Source organism: Myotis yumanensis, unplaced genomic scaffold, assembly GCF_028538775.1.
Source record: "Myotis yumanensis isolate MYYU_CA2020_CCGP unplaced genomic scaffold, mMyoYum1.0.hap1 SCAF_7, whole genome shotgun sequence".
NCBI classification, from domain to species: Eukaryota; Metazoa; Chordata; class Mammalia; order Chiroptera; family Vespertilionidae; genus Myotis; species Myotis yumanensis.
In genome coordinates, this window is record NW_027223758.1 from 62,635,368 (window position 1) to 62,653,669 (window position 18,302).

Here is an 18,302-nt window from a genome sequence, read left to right on the forward strand (position 1 = left end):
GTCAGGGGAGGAAGAGGTGTGTGTGTGTGTGTGTGTGTGTGTGTGTGTGTGTGTGTGCATGTCTCACTGAGCCTGCCCCGTAAAGAGAGTTCGGTATTTTTTCATGTAAGAAGAGCATTAGTTTCATTATTATTTTTTTAAGTCAGGGGCCCAGATAGGTATAACCTCATTGCCTGGCATTTTGAAATGGTAGTTTTGAAACGGTTACCTGTCATGTGCCATCTCCTTCAATCTTCACAGTAGCCTTGTGAGGGGCAGGACATATTTTATTGCACAGGTGAGAAAGCATGGCTCCCACATGTGAGTCACCCCCAATTGACAGAGCGGTGGAAGACTTTTGACCAGACCTGGGTTTTTGACTTCCTAAAATGAGCCTTCTCTAGCCAGTTCTGATAATAGTCCGACTGGCAGCTTTCCGTTCAGAAACAACCTCCAGCTGGGACAGGACTCTGCTCTGTCACTGCAGTCTTTTTTTTTTTTAAACATTTTAGAGAAAGAGGAAGGGAGAGGGAGAGAGAGAGAAACACTGATATGAGAGTGGAACATCTATTGGCTGCCTCCTGCACACCCCCTGCTGGGGGCTGAGCCTGCAATCCAGGCATGTGCCCTGAGTGGGATGGAGTCAGCAACCTTTCTGTGCACTGAACGATGTCCATCCAACTGAGCCCTACCGGCGAGGGGTGGAGCTTTTTTATATTGCCCAGTTCCTTGTGAACAGTTAGCATGCAGCTAGGTGCTTTAAAAGGTGACTTTAAAGGTGCACTTCATGGAAACTGTCTTCTAAGACCCTTTTCTGTGGTCATTCTGTGGCCATCCCCCCTCCGGGCGCGTGCTCCCTGAAGACTGGGCAGAAGAGAATGTCCTCAGGAGGAAACGCCGAGCACCTCCGGCTCACCGGCTCACCGGTGAGTGCCCTGCACTCCCCTGTTTAATTCCTGTTGGCCCTATTACCATTCAAGGCGCTTGCCAAATGCTCTTTTCCTTAAAATATTTTTTCCATGAACTATGCTGACACCCTCTCCAATCAATGATGTTGAGTCTGTGTCGTGTGTCCAAATTCCAGAAACTCTCATTTGGCTTGAGGAAGTGCTGTGCAAAGATGGTCTAAAGCCTGGGGCTTGCAAGGCTGGCGCCCTCGAGCTTCGGCTCCCCCCTCGTGGGCTCGCTCTCCTGGCTCCTTCCATAGAACATCTGGGGAGCATCGAGGGACACTTTGAAGGGTTTGGAGAGAAGGTTATCCAAGTGGGCAGGTCTGGCCTGGTGGGGAGAGAGGCTGAGCGTTCTATTTGTTGTAACACCTGTCAGTCAAGACACACTTATTAAGCACATGCTGCGTGCAGAGGACGTGGGTGACCTCATAGTTTGCCGGGAGAGACCCCCAGGCACCGTTATGATGCTATTAACATTATAGACAAAATATAAAGCAACATAGCCAACAACCATTGCAATGAGAGACGTGGCCCAGGGGGAGGGAAGCCTGGGAGAGTCAGGGTGCCAGGGCCGCTTGTCCCTGAGAGTCAGACTGTTCTCCTTGTCTCAAAGACCGAAAGGCTGGCCTGTGTGAGTTCCAAGGTCCCTTGTCGCTCTAATGGTCTATACTTGTAACATTCCCTTAGTAAAGGCAGTGGTAAGATGAGACTCTCAGGCCCAGGCACCAAAGTTAAAAGTTAACTTTCCACCCACTCCCCACCCAAAAATACTGTACAAGTTATTCTAAATTCAGGGGTAGCTTGGACAGGGAATGGAGAACACGATAGAAAGCAGGTTCCTCAGCGAAAAGCCCCCTCAGGCTGATAACATACTCACGGAGAAGGGCTTTGCAGAGGACATCCCAGGGCTCCCTGAATACAGCCTGGTGGCAGATGTCCCACCACTGGGCTCCTCCCCCTCCTGGACCAAATCCAGCTCTGGCTCCAAGCTTTCTGGGATGAGTTGTAGCCTCACCCGTGAGGCCACCACTCATCTACAGATTGGTGAAGGAGTTCATCCTACGGGCCATGTTGTGAGGGGCTTTGGGGTGTGAGAAAGCCCTGGTGAGGATAACGCTGGGAGTGGCCCCAGGGGACCGAGGTGGTCAGTGGGGATCTTCCCAGAGATGCCTGCTTGGAGGCTTCCTGAACTTCAAGGTGCACGGAGAACAGGCCCAGGACTCTGTTCACCCAGACACATATGGTTCCGTTTACATCTCTTGTGGATAATGATGCAGTTTTCTTTTGTTGTTTGGTTTGTTTGTTTGCTTTTTAAGGACTCACATTTCCTGTGCCCACGGTTTTCCAAACACCCCCATGCACTGCCCTTTCCAGATGGAAAGTCCTTTGAAGGAGTCCCACTGCCCCTCGCCTGCCCCCACTTCCCCATCTCCCACCCCAAGCCGATGCTCTCGGCAGCCTAACAATGGGTCTTATTTTAGAATATTTTCTGTTTTTCAGAGCCGAGGGCACTTGAGAATACTTCTCTTGGTGGGAGTGCAGTCACTTGAAGGATCTTTTGTTTTGAAAGGGGAAAAAAATTAACTGAGGGAAAAAGAGCAAGTTCTTTAGAGTGAAATGTGGGGGCTCAAAACTGCTAACGGAGGAATCAGCACACTGTGTAAAGGGTGATGTGGAGAACCCTAGGTTCTGGCTTGATGAGATGATATCTGGGGAGTATTGCCTGCAGCAGAGCATGTTTTCAGCCCCCAACATAGATGGGAGAAGAACTCCATGAAATGTTATCTACACCCACCCTTACTAGTTAGATTATTAGCTGCTGCATAAGAAGTCCAAGTATAGGAGGCAAGGCTAGCCGAGTGAAGCATTAGCTTACACTTTCTGCGCATTTTATTCCGACCTTTCTCAGCGTCCTCCACTCCTGGCAGTTTCCGAGGGAAAGCCCTGGGTGTGCGGTGGGCTCTGCACCTCTCACCCTGGGCACTTCTCCTGGTCCTCCGCCCTCAAGGCTCAGCTCAGAGCGAGCTTCACACAAGCACTTCCCAGAATCCAGCCCTGCTCGTTTCTAAACTGTAGATTCTGCGGCCCCCACTTTCCCTCTTACCACTGCCTGTTCTGCCAGGAGGAGCTTAGATGTCAGCCCAGGAGCTGGGACAGAAATGTGGAGAGACCGGGAGGAACCTAAAACAGGTGGAAAGGGCAGGGAGGAAGGAAGCCCTACAAATACCACGTGACAGTTCTGCTGTCCTTTCAAACACCATTCCCAATGGTTCTCATATCTATTTGGAGGGAGCTAATGGCTCTCTTTGCTAAGAGGGTCATTGTGGAGTTACCCTCTGCCAAAGAGGAGAGCAATAATCAATAAACACATTGCCACTGGCAAAAGGAGTCCCCTTCTCCTTCTCCCTGTTCCTGCTCACCCATAAAGGGAGACTTCTTTGCTTTCAGTGGTCGCCCCATGCATAGTCTAACTCTCTATCTCTGTCTCTCTCTCACCTTGAACCTACCTTCTGGCTGTAAGCCTTCCCCTATTACCTCTGCTTCCAGGTGGTGAACAAACTTGGGGGGACCTGGGTTACCCTCTTTCTCAGGCTCCTGGGTCCTCTGTTATCCACTGGTGCATGGCAAGTCGCAGTTGTCCATGTGGCTGACGGGCAGTGAGCACTCTGTAGCCCTAACTGTCCGCTTGAGTATATTTCAAAGTCACAGCTGAAGAAAAGGGAGTTGGCACTTAGCTTCAATCTCTGACCCATCTTTACTTATAATCATCTGATGATTGGATCTCTGATTCCTATGCCTACTTCTCATTTGGTTCACAATCCGCAAAGACAAAGATTAATAAAGGCTAAGATTTATTGAGCATTTACTATGAACCAGGAAAGCAAAGGTTTAAAGAATTTAGGTAAAATGCCCCAGTTACTGGCTGGTCAGTGGTGGAGCCCTCATGACCCCCAAGCTTGTGCTTTGAAGTACTCCATGGAGCAGAGAATGACTTGATGGCCTCTCGGACAGGCAGAGTCCTTACAGTTTACTTGTAAGCAAAACCCTGTGATGTCGCCTATCTCTCATCACTCGACGGCTCTCCAAAGGCTCCTTAGCTTTCTTTACAGCCTTGCCTACCAGATCACTTTTCTTCTAGTTGTCCTCACATCATTACAACCGATTCTAAAGTCCAGGCAGAATGGGAAATAAGGAGGGGGCTCAGAAGATATAGAATTTCTGCTTCTTCCCATCCATTCTTCTATAATCTATTGCTACTGGCATCAACTACCACCAAGCAGCAACTTCTGAAGATTTCCCCGCCCTCACATCCAGGAGGGCAGAATCCCAGGTTAAGAAATCTCGATGAGTTAGTGGTATCCCACCTGGTCTGTGAAATAAAGTAAGTAGGCTACACATGAAATGTTTACCCACAGAAAAGCTTTATGACAGTCTCTTTAGAAACATTCTTGGAGGATGATGTCATTTACTAGGAAGCCCATTCTGGATATTGCCATAAAAAGGCTTACCTTAGCTCAGATGCCAAATCCTTAATCAAGTAACAATGTATAGCTGGGGCCTGCCAAGACTCACTGGATAAAAGCCACCATGACTTCTCCCTATAGAGCTATAAGCAGGTGGAATCTGATGTATTGCACACAGTATGAATGAATTAGGGAGAGAAGAAAGTTCCGCAGTGCATCTGCTACAAAGACCTTAGATGATAAAAAATACTGTTTCTTCATATTAATATTTTATTGTAAAAGGTCATTGCCAATTGGCTGGGCTTGTTGCTTGAATGAACAAATGTCATTCTGACCTCAAATGGTGCTGCTTTTAAGAAAGCCCAATCACATATTCTCTAAACCAATCACAGACCAGTCATAAATGTGTTAGGCAGGCAATGTTTATAGGCTGGAAAAAAACCCTGAAACAAAATGGGTAAAGTGTCCATGATTATGCCAGAAAGAAGAAAAATAATGAAGAAAAATGACAGTTTCCACGACATCTCAAACTCAAGATATTGATAAAACCTAACTAAAATTTCAAGTTAGATTTTTCAGATTTTCTAATTGGAAATAACACAGGCCACCTGAGGTCTTATGTTAATTTTTCCAATAGTCCCATATCTATGAGAAAGTAGTCTGTAAGATTTAGCTTTTTCCTGGGCAATATAAATTTCTCAATATGGTTCCTTGGAATGTTGGTCAGAGAACACAGTTGATCATTTGGAGGATCACCAGTCTAAATTCTTAACTCCTATAGCAGTTTCCAGAGGCACACAAAGATTCTGAGGTTTCTAGAGTTCTGATGAATAGGTGTAGAGGCTTCTGAAGACCAGCCTGTATTCACCCATCTTAATATCCAATTATTCATCAAGAGAGGGTTTTGAGGGAGGTCTTTGAATTGGTCTTAGAAAAATGTGTTCCACAGGAAGTTAGAAGTGACTCTTTTACTTACAGGAAATAGAGCATGACACATTAATGAAAGAGATGGACTTCAAGGGATTAGGACAAAGATTCCCATACCAACATGACTCTCAGCATATGATTCACATGTTGAACATTAAGTCGGAAGCTGACTTGAAGCTGAAAAAGGCTCATGATGTATAAGTTGCTTGCGCTCCCAGAAGAGCATCAAAGGGAGTGACTAACCATGGGTTTCCCATGGGACTGCCGTGTGATCCTAAAGAAGGCATGTGGCAAGGGAATCAAAAGGAAGTTATTCTCTCATCTTCAGCTGATGCTTGAGAAGTAGTGGACGCTTAAAACAATCAGGAATTTGGTGGCCAGTGAAAGGGGAGTTTTCAGCTTCATATACCAACTTCTTTGTCAATGCTGATGTACACTGTTTCATGTTAATTAAATACTGTCTTGTGCCAAAAGACTATATGAGAAATAATCCACAGGGTATGAACTATCTAATTCAATTTAATGTTTAATACAAGTTAAATATGTAGCAAACAGGGTAGATTATTCATAAAATAATGAATCATGGCCTTTCATAGCTAAAAGAGTTGGCATGAAGGTCTTGCATTCATTCAGCAAATATTTACTTACAGCAGAGGAATTTTTTCTGAGCTGCATGGGGTACCTCATGCTACTTCACCAAGGCTGATGTCATGTGGAAAATGGCCAGTAGTTTCAGTGTCCACTCTAGACCATGGAAAGAAATATCAATTCATGCCAGACCACAGAAGCCACCCCCAAATTCAGCCACTCAAATAAAGCATGTTCTTCGACACAAGCACCAGTGATCATCTGCTCATTTGACTATGCCTTCTGAAGGGTATGTGGGCCAAGTAAACCAGGAAGTGTGACATTTATCAAGTGAAATTGGGGAGAGTAAATGAAAAGTCTATTTGCAAATAACTGATCATTTTCTATTCTTTTTCTGATATATTAATGACAACAAAGTTTTGTTTCTGACTACTTCCATGACTTAGAAAGGTGGCCTTAAGAGCTTAGCAATGAACAAAACTCTCTTTTATAGACTTCAAAAATCACAGACTTCACTCCTGAGAGAACAGTGACAACGTCTTCCTCATGAAGAGAATGGCTCCCTCTCCTCTCGCTGTCACCCAGAAGGAACTGTCCTCACTTTCATGGGTGGCACTAAGGCGAGGCAAGTAAATGTGTCGGGAGACTTAGAAAGCCCCGGGCACAGGGGTGTTTGCTGCACTGGAATTGTCAGGAGCAGCTCTGGAGGCCTTGGGAGCCGCTTCCCCGAAGCGGAGCCCTGACCCAGCCGTCCTCAGCAGGGCTAGTGTCCTTCTGACCAAAAACGCCCACGAGTGAAGACCACAAAGTTCAGTGGGCTGTACTGTGATTCAGACGTTTCTTTCAGAATTGGAAATGTGTGATGTTGTATCTAGAAGTCATACCCAAGAAAGAGGAATGTTTGAAATCACCATTTTTAAAGCATTGGGGCACGATTTACTTTCCACCATGAAAAAAGATGTCGTCAAAGAAATCTTCATGGCGTAGAGATAGACTTTCATTTATTGTGAGGTTTCTGGGGAACAAAACACCAGACAAGTTAGTTGTTCAGCATCATGAATTCAGAATAGTTTTATTTGCTGAATTTAAAATGTTTGGGCACCCACAAGGCCCAGACCAAACACTAGTCTGGTTTTCTTTTGGTGGCATCTAGAAAAATTGAGGTTTTTCTCTGAATGCCCTCTTTTTGACCTCTCTTTTGCCCAGTGCTACTTATCCAAAGGCAAACTTTTCATTCTGAGTAATTATGTCGTAGTACCAGACACCACTCTTTCCCACAGTGTCTCCCCTTCTCTGTGATTATGAGACAAAAAGGAGAGTGGCATTTCTCAGAAAAGAGCTGGAAAATTAGAATCCAAAGAAGTGCGCTGCACAGTGACCCAAAGGCCTCAGGAGGTGCCGGATCCAGTACTTGCCCCCTGCGTTTGCCTTGTCCAATCCCCAGAGAGAAATCCCGCCAATGGGAGCTCCTGCATCTCATTCCAAACTCGTGAAGGTTTTCATTATATTTTCAACATAAAACCTCAGCATTCAAAGCTAATCATTTCAGAATGAAAATGAAAAGATCTGAAAGCCTCAGTCAGCTGGAATAATTAGAGGACAGAGTCCCAGACTGCACCGTCCCTGTCCCTTCCCGTGGCCTGGACCCACGAGGCCGCTTCATACTCAGAACCTTCCCCTGGCTCTCCAGGAGCCGCAGTCAAAACCACCTTCTGTGCCACCCCGAGAGCCCCCTCTTTTCTCAGCTGTCTTGATGCTCTGCAGGAAGCTGGCTAGTGCCTTTGCTTTTCAAGTTCACCTCATCTTGGGTTTTCTGCAGGGAGAGATAACAGGGAGCATTGCATTTGAACACGGCTTGACGGCTCAGCTGCGTTATGCTCAAGGGCTCAAGTACTTCTGGTTGGCAAAGAAGTTTGACCAGCTTTAAATTAAGTGGAATTTCACAGATCCAGCTCACCACTAGGTTTGTAGATGAAATGTCTTTCTAGAGAGAGTGGAGCATTCCTGTGGGGAGATGAGCCCTGAGCTTTCCCAGGGAGGAGCTGGCCCTGCACCCAGCCCAGCAGAACCTAGCCTCACCTTGTGCAAATGTTAAGGCCAGCTTTCGGCACAGCAGGGTGAGTGTGAGAATTAACAGTGGCCAAACAGGTGTTATTTGGTCCAGAGTGATCATGATCCTTGTTATTTGCATCGGAAATGTGTACCTTATCTCATTTAGTTTTCGTCATTAGAAACCTCCTTCCCGGGGGACCCATTAGTAGGAAAGAGAGACTAAGTTCAGATGTGGGAACTGCAGGAGGTAACTGATCACCTGTCTACCTGGCCACGGTGTAGGCCCCCAGGGAAGCCTAAGTCTGCACAGGAAGGGCGGGCTCCATGACCCCAAGAAAAGCATGGCAGAGACAACTCAGTGAGGCCAGCACCACGTGAGGACATCAGATTGTAATCAACAGAGAGTGAGAATGATGACATTTTGGTTGGGGATCAAAGTTTGGATTTATTTTACATCACCACTGTGAAAGGAGCAGAAGTTTTAATTTATGGAGTATAATTCATCAACACACATAGAGTAAAAAATAAAAATAGCAAAGCCTGAATAGACTATTCTTGGAGAGGTCATGTGATATAGTTATATTCCTTTTTTGGAACGTGGGCTTTGAGCCCAGGAATCACTGTGTTTTATTTCCAACCTTGCCACTTACTGATGGTGAGAACTGAAGCTCATCTTTAAGGTGGGAAAATTATACACTTACTGGTTTCTCAATAAATGCCTGTTCCCTTATTCTTCTTCTTTCAAGGAATGGACCACTTTTAAATCTCGTTTTCTGCTTAATTAGGTCAAATCTCCTTTGGTTCAGTCCTTGCTAAAATATCTTTCTGAAAAGTACTAGTTCATTAATTCTGGCTTTCACTAATTCACTCAAGAATTCAGTGTCTTTCATTTCTCTATTATAAATAGTCATTCTTTTTTGTTTGTTTGTTAATACTCACCCGAGGATATTTTTCCATTTATTTTTAGAGAGAGTGGACAGGGAGGGGAAAAGACAAAGGGAAACATCAATGTGAGAGAGACATATCGATTGGTTGCCTCCCGTACGTGCCCTGACCAGGGTCTGGGATGGTGCTTGCAACACAGGTATGTGCCCTTGACTAGAATTGAACCTGAGACCCTTCAGTCCACTGGCTGATGCTCTATCCATTGAGCCAAACCTGCTAGGGCTACATAGTCATTCTTATTGTACTGTACTATGAGTATAGGTGATACTGAAAATTGGGGTGGAACTATAGATGTTTTAAAATTCTATTGCTTGTTTTTGTTCTTATTTATTTACTTTTCTAAAAAACGAGCCATCTAAAATAAAAACATTATTTAAGGGTGTTTTTATTTGAGTTTGAGTTAATTGAAGTTTTGTCAGAGATAATCATCTTTTGTCTGCCTAATATTTATATGCATTTATCATGCATCTAAATCTATCAACTGGTATGAGACTATGCTTGGGGTACAATTTGTTTATGTCCACGTGTCGGTAAATTATTTTATGGCATTTGCAAACTTGATTTGCACATCATGTACAGAATTGAAAGATTTAAAATCTGTAGAAAAACAAAGAGTGAATGTTTTCTCATTCTCTGCATCAGCATCTGCTGAGTCATGCTGAGCTCTCTGCTCCTCACCTCAGATCTGGAGAAAAACCTACCAGCCACTTTTCAGGACTTTCTTGCCTTCTGGTTCTCTCTCCCCTGCTCCCACTCCACCTTTGGACTGTGCAAGAAACTGAAGAGGACTCACTCTCTGGCCCCTGCTCTGCTGTGAGCCGCGGCCCCAGCTTGTTGATCCATGTGGGCGTGGGTGTTCTTGGGTCTCTCCTAGCCGCCAGGCTGGGAAATACCCTGTGGGGAAGACTAGAGACTCATCAATCTCTCTTTCTCCTCCAGGCACACCTACATGTACATCCCAGCATGCACAGCAGTGAGGTTGGGATTAAGGGACTGGTTCCACCAATGGGATGTGGCGAACATTGCCCCAGATCTGTCCAACTGAACTTTCTTCCTCGATGGAGACATTTCATGCCTGCAACTTCCACTATGAGCCTTTCAGGATCAAGGACCTGAATTTTAAATTTAATTTAGGTTTAATTAATTTAAACATAAATAGCCACATGTGGCTACTGGCCACCATACCGGGCAGTACAGATCTGCAGTCCCCCTTGGAAGCCATGTGTTCTAGAAGGCACAGCTACAGGATAGATGCACCCTTGGGTTGCTGCATGGAGGCTAACTGCCCACGAAAGCTGCTAACTTATAGCAGCCCGACTCACTTTGTGCTGTGTGACTCCGAGGAGTTTCAGGATGTGTTTGTTGACTCAGCAAAACCTAGCCTTTCCTGAACACAGCAGCTCCCTCCTGTCACAGGCCCCCACAATCCATCTCACCCAAGTCAGCTCCAGCCGGATATCTAGCAACGATGACCCCTGCCTTCAGGAGCCCACGTCTGTACCACTGCACAGTTCTGTCCTCCTCCTGCATTAGTCAGTCCTTCCTCTCTTCAGCCTGTGAACTGCTCAGCCTTCATCCACACCTACTCTGGGACACCCTGTGCCAATTATTCTCAGTGAGTCTAGACCTTGGGGGATAAAAAAGCCTATTTTTGTATTTTCTTCCTAGGCTCAGCCTAGCAACCTCTCTCTTTCTCTCTCTCTCTCCTCTATTCTTCCCTAATGAGACTGCCACAGTGTAAAACAAAGCACAAAGTTTCTCAATAAGTACTATGCTGCAGTAAATTATTAATACATCATCTAGCTTTAACTACAATCGCAGAGCTCTGGGAGTGGAGATAAGAGAAGAAAGTATTTTTCCTCTATTCATGCCAAGTTGGCACTTCTGTCAAAGGCCTGAGATCCTGGCAGGGGAAGTTCCACAGAAACAATTTATTTAAAAGTAGAAGCCAGCTGGGGCAGGCCGCAGAGAACTCGGCTCTCACCCCACAGCCACCTGAGTCTAAAACAAGCATCCCACAAAATGAGTCCCATCCCCACAGTGCCTTAGGAAGAAATGCATATTCCACTGAAATCTTTAAAGTTTCCTGGAGAGACGAAGAAGAAAAATCATAGCTCATGCCTCACAGTAAATACAACTGCCCGTCTAACATGTCTTTCCTTCTTCCACCTTGTTTCTTATCTTTGTCGGCTGTTTCTTCTCTGACTCATCTCTCACCCCAGCCACTAAAAACCCCTCCTAATATTCTGAACAACTTCGCTTTCTCCCTTGATGTGTGTCCCTCACTCAGTGACAAAAATCTCCCCGATTTAGTCAAACAGTGAGGAAGTTTCCTCACAAGGTCTCTGATAAGGGGCCTTACCCACCATCCACCCAAAGCGGTTTAACCAGAACAAATAATATGATCACCCTGCTCTTAGGGATGCAACTGTTTCAAGCCGCAGCCTACTCATCTGCCTTTTCTTCCTTTCAGATGGTCTTGTGTTGTCATCCACATGAGGGAACTCCTTTTCCTGTGAGCAGATGCAGCTGAAGTCATCTAAGCCCCAAGATCTTGTCCTTTGACTTCCTTGACCCCACTGTTTGTCCTTCTGCAGCCATAACACAACGCCTGCCAGTGCCCTGGGCCCGGTGAACTCTTCGCTGTGACTGCCCCTGGGTGGAAGGAAGCTTGCTCTCCCAATGTCACTGTTTCCGCTCCAATGCTCATTGTCTAGAGTTAGTTACCACATTAGGGGTTCAAAGCAATAATCTCCTTTTGCTCTCATGTTGGAGTCCCGTGTCTTTTCCTCATCCGCCTCTATTATCCCAAGTGCCTTATTTTTCCTCTTGATCCAAACCAAACACTGTTATCAGCCCTCGGAAGGGCTTTGCCGGGTCCTGCCCGCAGTGCAGTGACACACAGAGCTTCCTGTGCAGGCACGGCCCAGTCCAACACAGTGGAACAGGCTTCAGGGCGGGTCAGAGTCATAAACTGGAGTCATCTGTGCCAGGGTCATGGAGACACATCTGTCCTTTCTCTGCTTGTGTCACTGATGGCCAGAGAGGGCCTCAGATATCAAGTTCAAAGCCTGGGATGACGGGCCTTTCTCAGAAGGGACCCAGTGTGCTTTGAGGGCGGCTCAAGAAAAAACAAGAAGAGTGATAGTGAGGAGCAGTGCAAGTCTTTGTAACATTTGTACTCATAAAGCTGCTCTGAGCGTGATTAAACATGCGGGGGTGTCCCGTTCTTAGGATTCAGTGGAACCTAAGGGCTTGGTGTGCTTTATCTCCAGAACTGCCCTTTGAGGGGAGAGTTGTCAATGGACTTCTACCTGATCGACAAGAAGGGAGGAGACCTCCTTCCCACCCCACGACCCCCATTTATCAGGCATGTGACCTGGTCAACTTCCCTCACCTGTCAGGGTCCCAGTTTCCCTATATGTAAATTAAGGAAGCTGGACTCAAGGTCTACCACTCTGTGAACTACCCCTCTTATGGACATTCTGTAGAGCACTTACTAGAAGGTGACAATGAATATTTGGAAGGCTAGGCTCACAGATCAAGTGGCGGCCATTTATTGAGTCACTCCCATGCTGCAGGGACGGTGTCCAGCACTGGAAATATAGGACAGCTGAGGTAGCCTTTGCCCTTGAGAGGTTCACAGTCTAGTAAAAAAGACACACTAGTAAACAAATAGCTATGATCCCATGTGTAAGTGGCATACTATATGGAACAAGTGCTGTAGAAGAGGAAAGGGGGTACTCCCACTGTCTGGGAGAAGCTGGGTGGCTTCCTAGAAAAATTATATCTCCCTCATGAAGAAGAACACGTTGCCAGGCAGAGATGAAGCTGAGGGAGGCATTGGAAAATGTGTTCTAAGAAGAGCAAACCACCTGAACATGACCATTCTCTCCCCACTTGCCTACAGTTTCCACGCCTCCCATCTACCCCATGGCAGCCCAGCCTTGGTCATGGATGAGTGGATCAGGGGCAGGTATCTGATTTCAAAGCAGAGGTTTATAGCTCATTCAGGGCGCCATGACTTGTGGCTTAATTGAGAAGACCTACCAATGTCAGTCATTACTCAGGGTTTTAAATTTGGGAAACAGAGACTGCTGTGGTTATCTGGGGGTACTGAAGGCGAGCTTGCATCAATGGGGGTGCTGTGGCAGTGTTGGGGTTGACTCTGTGTATGCAAAGTCATGAAGATGAATGAACCATGAGAGTGTGGAAGGAGAGAGAGAGAGACAGATGAGGAAGGAGAGGCCAGGCAGAGATCCTGTGTATTTTCTTCTTACCCCTCACCCCATGGGACCCCAAGAGAGAACCTGCCTCCAGTCCCAAAACCTTTCTCATTTCTGTTCTCAGAAGGCCTTGTCATTTCATGGGAATCTTTTTTTTTGGGGGGGGGGGGAGGGGTAATCTTATAAAGTTAAAAAATCATAATTACATAGATAAAATTTTAACAACTATCCATATAGCTATCACCCAGAATTAGCAAATGTTAGGAATTTGTCCTGTTTGCTCTAGATATATACATTATAAAAGATACAGAAATTACAACTAAAATTTAAAGTTGAATATTCCCCTTTTCCTTCCCTGGCCCTCATTCTTTTCACAGGAGCAACCAATTAGAAATTTGGTCCAGGTCCATGAACATCAGATGAAGGGTCAATGCCTTATCAGGAAAGAAAAATAATTTCCAGAATCCTAGCTCCCATATATACCTTAAGTGAGAATGTTGTCATGTGGCCACTCCAAGATCTGAGGGAAGCTGAAAGGTAGAAGAATGCTTTTGTTGCTGTTGTTATTTGTTTGTTTAATCTGACATTGTGCTTGGAACAAAAAAGTGATATTGTTAAGATGGGAAGAGAGAGTGGCCACCAGCTGGTTCTGCCAGTGAGATTTTTAAAATCAATTTGTAGTTGTGGCTCTGGTACATTATATGATTTTCTCTTTGTATTTAGGGCTCTACAGTCTCATGCCCACGAGCCTGGGGGTGTGTTTATTTGTATGGATTCCTCTAAGGGTCCAGAATTTCCTTCACTTTTGAGAATATCTGTTGCCAATTTTGGAAAACCCACTGCCTTCTCATTACCACCATATGCTTATTCTGAAACATCTGATTCTAGCCTCCAAGCCTCTTTAATTTCTCTTTTATGTTTTCCAGCTTTTGTCCCTTGTCCTACATTCTGAGTGATTTCTTCGGAGGTAGTGTCTAGTTTAATTATCTATTGAGTTGTGTGTAATTTTCTGTTCAACTATCTATCAAGTTGGGGCTTAAAATTTTAAAATAATTATTGTTTTATATTTCTCTACTTTCACTTTGATTTCTCTTTTTTCATGAGGTCCCATTCTTGCCTTATGGCACCTGTTTCTTCCTTTATCTCTTGGAACACAAAACACTTTTATTTTAGGAATTAAGATTGACTATGAATTTATAGTTGTTGAAACTGGGGTATGAGTACATAGAGCTTTCTTGTTTTCTCCAATGCACATGGTTATGAGCAAATAAGAACATTATTTTTCAGTTTATTAACAATGCCATTTCCTGGTATGGGGCTGTTTTCTGGTGTATAAAAAGCAGCTTTATAGACGACCCCTTTTATCCCCGAAGCAAATGCATACCACCTGCTGCAAGATAGCAGTGACCTACCCTTGGAGCCCTTGCGTTCTAGTGGGGCGACACAGATCATAAACAAAACGAGAAATTTGAGGTGGTCAATATAGTTACATATACATTGAAAGGAAGTTTTAATGGCAATACATTTATTTTGGATTCTTCAGTGTCCCCCCTAGTTTTAGAGATGTCATACAGATGTCTCATGTGTCACCTGAGACTCATTCCCCTTCATCATTGTTATTGTTCCCTGAGAATGCTGTCCTGGCAGGTGCTGCTTTTTGTGGGACACACCGATGATTGGGCTTCAGAAGCAGCCACACAGGAATTCTCTGCCTTTGCTTCCGCCTGGCCTGGGACAGCGGCGGGGGGGGGGGGGGGGGGGGGGGCGCGGAGGGGGGGCTTCTACTCTTTAGCTTCTCCTCCTGGGCTTCCTGCATCATGTGGGACATCGTGAGTATATGCATGACATATTCCTGGGCTCTGACTTCTACCAGGTAATCCCTTTTCCAACCACAATGTTGGTGTAAACTTCTCTGGTGCTCAGAATTTTGGCCATTGTTTTCTCAGCCCTTTATGACTTTAAGCAGGGAGCTTCAGGCAGGTAGAGAGGGTCTAGCGGCCCTGGTGCTGGCCTGCTCTTCTGGATCCCATACCCATCGTGCAAGCAGCAGAACCATGGAAACCTAGCTGGTCTAAACTTCTCCTGTGTTTCATCTCCTACTAACTGCTCTGAATCTGAGTTCCTTATTTCAGGTCCCTCACAATTTTGTTCTTAGTTTTTAATATGTATAGAGACCCCCCTCCAATAATGTTATTTTATTACATTTTACTACATTCCATATTTTGGGGCCAGAAGGAGATTGAGTAGGCTTGGAAGTCTGCTAAGGTCTGGACTTGGTCCAGTGTCATTGGCTTTCCAAGAGCTCTTGGCATCCTTGCACTAAACTTCCCCTTTTCTTAAGCTAGTTTCACTGAGTATGTGTACCTTACAATCAAAAGAGCTCTAACTAGGATAGGCATGATGTGGTCAGGGAAGGATGAGATGATAGAAGACAGATGATAAGCAGTTTTATCTCTGGGAGTCTAGCTATAGTTTTAAGTAGGGGAGCAATGTGGCTGATTTGTGTGTGAGAAAGGTGCAGCATACAGCACTTTGGAAAAAAAAAAACCTGCATGGGGTTGGGGGTATGAAAGAGAAGAGAGGCAGAAAGACTCTTTATATGGCTTTTGCAATAATCCAGGTGAGAGGTGATGAAGTCCTGAACTAAGGCAGTGAGAATGTGGGTTTTAGAAAAAAAAGATTAGAATTTGTGAATATTGGTCTGCCTACACTAAACATTTTTCATGCATTTTTCATTTACTGTTTGTGACACTCCTGAGAGTTCCATGTTTAATTATTATCCCTATTTTACAGATAAGAAATTAGAAGCTCAGAGAGATTAAGTAATTTAAACCAAGTCATTTAACTAATAAGTGGTTGAGTAAAAATTTGAATTTAGTTCCCTGACCCAAAGCTCATATATGTTCTTTTCTCCACATAAAGGACCTTTTAATAGGAGTTGATGATAACTTGTGTGTGGAAGATGAAGAAAAGGGAAGAGTAGAGAGCGACTCTCAAGGTTACTAGTTTGGGTAGCTATCTATTCTGTATGCTAGTAATTGAGAGAAGGGCTACAGGAGGTAGAACATACTTGGGGAGGAAGGAAATTGACCCATTTTGTACAGTGACTAACAGTCATCTAGGTAGAGATTTCTAATGGATAATTGAAAATAATGGTCTGGGACTCAGGTGAGAGTTCAGTTGAAGGTACCACCTTTAAAGTCATTGGCTTATTACTGGTTATGAAAACCAAGGGAGAGAATGAGGGTCTTCAATGAGTTGGTGAAGCGAGAAGAGAGCCAAGGGTGTAAACTGGAGACATTAATATAGAAAATATAGAAGGAGAAGGCATAGAAGGAACCAGGTAAAGAGTTGAGAAGAATAGGGGGAAAAGTAGGCAGATAATCCACAGGGAGTAAAATCTCAAAACCAAGAATTTTTTGTTCTTAATAAAGAGGAAATTTTTAATACTAAAAAATGTCAAATAGAACATAGACTGAAAAGAAGACATTGGATCTGCCAATTTGGAAGTCATCGATGACCTTTGCAAGGACAGAGAAATGGAGTGATTAATTCTGCCTGGGGCCGACTAGAGAAAGACTTCAAAGAAGAGTTGACATTTAAGTTGGACCATGAAACATGGTGGGACAGTGCCAGGCACACAAGAGGGTAAAAGTCATTTTGGGCAAAGGAAACAACATGAGGGGAAAACAGAAATCCAAACTAAGAGACCATTTGGAATTTAGTTAGAGCTCTTTGGATTTTCAAAGGCAACATCGAGTTGGCAGCATAAGTGTGTTAGGCCATGCTTTGTTTTCTACATTCTGGAGAATCTTATGGCTTTTCTTTCTACTGTAGATATAATAATTGAGATTGGGAAATACGATTGGTGTCTTCCAAAGGGACACAGAGTGCAATCTTTTATGCAAGTTATAATCAAAGTAAGTGGGAAGACTCTATAGATATATCTCATAGCACATACTATGACTTAGAGCAGCGGTTCTCAACCTGTGGGTCGCGACCCCTTCGGCGGTCGAGCGACCCTTTCACAGGAGTTGCCTAAGACCATCCTGCATATCAGATATTTACATTACGATTCATAACAGTAGCAACATTACAGTTATGAAGTAGCAACGAAAATAATTTTATGGTTGGGTCACAACATGAGGAACTGTATTTAAAGGGCCAGAAGGTTGAGAACCACTGACTTAGAGGGTAATAAATGATAGCTGTTGTAACAAAGCTCTCGGTGGTTTAACAAAATTGAAGTTTAGTTCTCACTCAGAGTCTGATCGGGTCCAGCAGTGGTTGTGGGCAGCTCTCCCTCACACAGGGACTCACAGATCTGTGTTCCTTCCATATGTGGTCTGCAGTCTCATACCCCTTCACTCCCACCATGTAGAAGAGGAAAGAATCCACAGACAAATCATACCTAGACACTTAATCACCTCAGGCCAGAAGTGACACCACATGCTGTTTACATTTTAGAAACCATATTTAGTCAAATAAATGGCCAACCTTACTGCCAAGGAGACTGGAAAATGTATATAAGCACATTGGTGTTGATGAGCACTAAATGTATACTTCATTGATTATTTGAGATTACAATATTAATTATTAAAATATTCTTTGGTTCCCTTGGAAAATATAAATGGCTGTAGGCATTTTCCATTTTCTACATTTTGAGGTAAGCTTGGTCCTCGGATTCAGGGCCTACCATCTCAGTCTGTTTTTTTCTTTTTAATATTTTTATTTTTATTGATTTCAGAGAGGAAGGGAAACATCAATAATGAGAGAGGATCATTGATCGGCTGCCTCCTGCATGCCCCCTACTGGGGATCGAGCTCACAACCCAGGCCTGTGCCCTAGACCGGAATCGAACCTGGGACCTTTCAGTCCACAGACCGATGCTCTATCCACTGAGCCAAACCAGCCAGGGCTCAGTCTGTTATTAAAAACAAAACTTCATGTTTTCATGGGAACATAAATTGGTGCAGTCACTGTGGAAAAGAGTATGGAGGTTTATAACATATTTTAAAATAGAATTATCATATGTTCTAGTAATTCCGTATCTGGATATTTATCCAAAGGAAACAAAATAACTATCTTGAAAAGATATGCACCCATGTTCACTGCACCATTATTTATGGTAGCCAACACATGGGAACAACCTAAGTGTCCATTGATGAATA

At 44.4% G+C, this 18,302-nt stretch overlaps 1 long non-coding RNA gene across 2 annotated transcripts in view; it reads left to right on the plus strand.

The window, feature by feature from the left end:
• LOC139014619 (uncharacterized) overlaps positions 1 to 11,636 on the plus strand; it is a 122,126-nt gene extending 110,490 nt beyond the window's left edge. For both annotated transcript variants that reach the window (XR_011472250.1, XR_011472249.1), the window contains exon 3: positions 11,379 to 11,636. This is a non-coding gene — a long non-coding RNA (uncharacterized lncRNA). The remainder of the gene's footprint in view (positions 1 to 11,378) is intronic.
• The last annotated feature ends 6,666 nt before the right edge of the window (positions 11,637 to 18,302 follow it).